The sequence below is a fragment of the Mandrillus leucophaeus genome, unplaced genomic scaffold (assembly GCF_000951045.1).
Source record: "Mandrillus leucophaeus isolate KB7577 unplaced genomic scaffold, Mleu.le_1.0 Scaffold505, whole genome shotgun sequence".
Classification (NCBI taxonomy): domain Eukaryota; kingdom Metazoa; phylum Chordata; class Mammalia; order Primates; family Cercopithecidae; genus Mandrillus; species Mandrillus leucophaeus.
This window is the reverse complement of record NW_012105421.1, coordinates 1017679-1022931: the sequence shown is the minus strand read 5'-3', so window position 1 is coordinate 1022931 and position 5253 is coordinate 1017679.

Here is a 5253-nt window from a genome sequence, read left to right as displayed (position 1 = left end):
TATATGTCATATGATAATTGTGAACTGAACAAAGCTAACTTTGTCATGCTCATCTCTTAGGGTTTTATGCATAGATAGGTAGTAGCCATAGAGTAGCCACACCTTTACATCCTCATTAGCAGGTTACAATGAAAACCTGTCTTAGGCCAGGCCTGGTGCAGTGACTCACGTCTGTAATCCCAGCACTTTGGGAGGCTGATGCGGGCGGATTACCTGAGGTCAGTAGTTTGAGCCCAGCCTGGCCAACATAGTGAAACCCCGTCTCTACTAAAAATACAAAAATTAGCAGGCATGGTGGCGTATGCCTGTAATCCCAGCTACTTAGGAGGCTGAGGCAGGAATGAACCCGGGAGGCGGAGTTTGCAGTGAACCGATATGCCAATGCATTCCAGCCTGGGCAACAGAGCAAGACTCCGTCTCAAAAAAAAAAAAAAAAAAAAATTTCTTAAGCCAATTCTGCCACACATTCAGACATTTACTAAAGAAACTTAAGTAAAACAAGAGTAAAAGTGTTCAGTAAGCCCATTGCAGTCCCAGCTTTCTGTCCTTTTAGATTCTCTAACCAGCCTTTTGAAAGGTTTACTTGAGGCAGACACTAATATCCAAGAGGATTTCATTACTTTTGTGGTCAGCATCAGGTAACCAACAATTCCAAAGAAACAAGCAGTTGAGACTTGGGTGGCTTTTTTTAGGAAGTGGTAAATTACAAGCCTGAATGGATTCAGTCTTTATAAGTAAAAGTAACCTTCCTTTTTTCTTTTTTTTGAGATAGAGTCTCACTTTGTTGCACAGGCTAGAGTGCAGTGGCAGTGGCACAGTCTTGGCTCACTGCAGCCTCCATTTTTTGTGCTCAAATGATCCTACTGCCTCTGCCTCCTGAGTAGCTGGAAGTACAGGTGTGGGCCACTGCCTGGCTAATTTTTAATTTTTATTTTGTAGAGATGAGGTCTTGCTATGTTGGCCAGGGTGTTCTCGAACTCCTTGCCTTAAGTCATTCTCCCACCTCCGCCTCTGAAAGTGCTAGATTTCTGGATTTACAGGCATGAGCCACCATGCCAGGTCAAGAGCACCTTTCTGATATCATTGTAGTCGATGAGCCACTTCCCCAAGAAATGCTTCTGACATTTAATATGCTAATTAGCAAAGCATTGGATACTGATTAGATTATGGATAGATAACAGAAGTACTTGAAGTTGCTTTCAGCATGAATTTCCTAGATAGAATGCTAGCTAGCCACCCCTTAACTCCAGTCTTTTAAAAAAGGTATAAAAATAATTTGCTATGATACAAAACAGTTGTACATACTTATGGGGTGCAGATGGTATTTTGATACAAGCATATAATATGCAGTGATCAAATGGGTAATTGGGGTATCCATCACCCCAAACTTTTATCGGTTGTGTTAGGAACATTCCAATTCTAGCCGGGCGCGGTGGCTCAAGCCTGTAATCCCAGCACTTTGGGAGGCCAAGAGGGGCGAATCACGAGGTCAGGAGATCGAGACCATACAGGCTAACACGGTGAAACCCCCGTCTCTACTAAAATACAAAAAACTAGCCCGGCGAGGTGGCGGGCGCCTGTAGTCCCAGCTACTCGGGAGGCTGAGGCAGGAGAATGGCGTAAACCCGGGGGCGGAGCTTGCAGTGAGCTGAGATCACACCACTGTACTCCAGCCTGGGGGACAGAGCGAGATTCCGTCTCAAAAAAAAAAAAAAAAGGAACATTCCAATTCTACTCTTTTAGTTATTTTCAAATATGAAATAAATTAATGTTAACTATAGTTGCCCTATTGTGCTACCGAACACTATATCTTTAAAAAAAAAAAAAAAAAAAAACTTATTATAAGTTCCAGGATACATGCAGAGGACCTCAGGTTTGTTAAATTTGTAAACGTGTACCAGGGTGGTTTACTGCACCTATTAACCCATCACCTAGGTATGAAGCTCCACATGCGTTAGCTATTTATCCTGATGCTCTCCCTTCCTTTGTCCCACCGACAGGCCCCATGTGTGTTGCCAAATACTAGGTCTTATTCCTTCTATTTAACTGTATTTTTGTACCCATTAACCATCCACTCTTTTCCCTTTTCCCCACTACCCTTCCCAGTCTCTGGTAATCATCATTCTATTCTCTTCCTCCATGAGTTCAAGTTTTTATTGCTCCTCCATGAGTAAGGGCATGCAATGTTTGTCTGGCTTATTTCGCTTAACATAATGTCCTTCATTTCTATCCATGTTGTTTCAAATGACAGGATTTTATTCTTTTTATGACTGAATAGTCCATTATATATATGTACCACATTTTATCCATTCAACCATTGATGCACACTCTAATACTGTATCTTGGCTATTGTGACGAGTGCTGCAATCAACATGGGAGTGCAGACTTGTTTTTGATACACTGATTTCCTTTCTTTTGATATTAAGGACCTCAACTGCATTCTTAATGAGGGCAACTCCTAGAGTTGAAGTTGGAACTTAACAGACATATCCTGAAGTGTTTAAAGTGTATTATAGATGACACAGAAAATGTAAATAATGCATTTTAAATGGAGTACACATTAAAATATTGAAATTGACATTTCTTGGCCACATAGATGCTTTTTTAGTTCTGCCTTTTTATTCTAATGCATGCAGAAATAGCTTTCATATTACTCAGAAGTCATTGTAAAATTTTCCAGCTGACAGTTATTGAGAGTTTAGTATGTGCAAGACGTGGTGGAAGGCGTAAATGAGTAATATAAGACATATCCCATAATCCACTAGAGGAATGTAAAAGTCGCCTCAGATTTTTTTCCTCCTGGAAGGGAGAATAGAGAAAAGTGCTAGTCTGGCAGAGGTCTAGTTATGTCTCTTGGGTCCTTTCATAAAATTACTAGATGATCCTCTCCTTTGCGGCAATAATAGGGGTGGAAGTTTCAACTCTAATGTGGAAGACTGTGATGACTAGATTTTAGGAGTCAACAATAGACTTGTAATGGAATACAAAAAAAAAAAAAAAAAAAAAAAAAAACACCTTCCAGTGCAGAGCCAGACCTCAAGTCTAGGAGTAAAATTGAGTGGTGTGATGAAAAGACAATAGGTATTAGAGCAGTTCAAGTCAGTTTTGATATGTCTTCCAGGCTTTTTATTTTTTTTCTTTTTCATAGAAATGAAACCTCCACATACCCATCTCCCAGCATCAACTATTAACTACATTTTGCTAATCCTATTTCATCTATTCACTCCACTTTTGTTTTTGCTGGAATATTTTAAAGAAAATCCCAGACATCATGTGATATAACCAGTAAATAAATGAGGTTGCATCTCTAACTGATAAGGACACTTTAAAATTTTATGCTACTTTTCTATAAGCCACACTGATATATTCACACTGAAAAGTTACTACTTTTGTAATATTTAGTACCCAGTCTATATTCAAACTTCCATGATTATCTTAAAAATTTTTTTGATTACCATTGGTTGCTTTACTTCTGGGTCTAAATGAGGTTTATTCATTGTATTCGACTGTTATGTCTCTTAAATCCCTTTTAATCTCTACCAGTCACTACCTCCCAACCCCTTTTTTTCATGCCATGTATTTGTTGAGGAAATGAGGCCATTTGCCTAGTAGATTGCCCCACATGCTAGATTTAGCTAATTGCTTTTTTGTGCTGTTTTTTATCTTATTGTTCCATTCTTCAAGTTTGTTGTTGTTGTTGTTGTTGTTTTTAAACTGGTATAGGTGCATGTAGAGTTTTGATTAGATTCAGGTTCTTTTTTTTTTTTTTTTGTCAAGCGTAATTGATGCGATATGTACTTCCTATTGCATTGCATCATAAGGTGTACTATGTCTGGTTATCTCACTTTTAGTTATGTTAGGATTAATTTCTAGGCTTGAGTTTCAGGTGTTAACCTGATCCCTCTATTATCAAGTTCCTCATCAAACTCTCCCCTGATGGTTTTAGCAGCTCTTGATGGCCACACCTGGATCTGTTATTAGGTTGGTGCCAATGTAATTGCGCTTTTTGCCTTTTAAAGTAATGGCAAAGACCTCAGTTACTTTTGCACCAAACCTAATATTACATTAGGAGTTACAAAATGGTGATTTTTCCAATTATGTCATTTCTTCTGCATTTATTAGCTGGAATCCTATAAAGGAAAGCACTTCCTCATCCATCACTTATCTGGGTTACTCTGAGATACATTATATACAAGAATGGCAGGGGAAAATGTTTCATTCATTCCTTTCTCAGTCCTCAGAGTAATGAACTGGTGATCCATCAACCTCCAACAATGATTAAGTATCACGAAACCAAAAATTTTTACATATCTGTTTCAATATACACATTTCAATTAATTGTCCATCTTAGTCCTGTGGATACCCACTAAGTTCCATTGAAAGTTTCCTTTCTTGGCCCGGCGCGGTGGCTCATGCCTGTAAGCCCAGCACTTTGGGAGACCGAGGCGGGTGGATCATGAGGTCAGGAGTTTGAGACCAGCCTGGCCAAGATGGTGAAACCCCATCTCTACTAAAAAATACAAAAATTAGCTGGACGCGGTGGCGGGTGCCTGTAATCTGAGCTACTCGGGAGGCTGAGGCAGTAGAATCTCGCTTGAACCCGGGAGGCGGAGTCTGCAGTGAGCTGAGATCAGGCCACTGCACTCTAACCTGGGTGACAGAGCAAGACTCCGTCTCAAAGAAAAAGAAAGTTTCCTTTCTTTTTTAAAAAAAGTACCAACAAATTAGTAAATTATTTGAAATAATTTAAAATATTATGAAATTTACAGAAAAGTTGTTTAAACTCTTGTATACTTTTTCCAAGATTAACCAATTTTTAGCATTTGTCTTCATTTGTTTTTATGTTTTCTCATTTTTTTCAAGCCATTTGAAAGTCAGTTGAATACATTATGTCCTTTTATGCTTTAATACTTCAGTGTATGTGTCTTAAAAATAAGGATAGTCTCTCCTGTAACCACAATTCAGGTATCAAATTCAGGCATCCTTGTGTTTTAGTTTTCTTTTACATTTTGTTCCCCAAATGCAGAATCACCTAGTCCTTTAAGGGCCTGTGGTACCTTTTGCTAGGAAAAGGTATTTAGAGATCCCAATATGGGTGCTAGTGGTGCTCTCTCATTTGTCCTTGCTTATAGGCTGTTTAGTAGGCAGAGTTAGGAAATACTTTATTTTTTTAATTTGAACAGAGAGGAAAAGGACTTTTACTTAAATGCTTTGAGATATATATATATATATATATATATATATATATATATA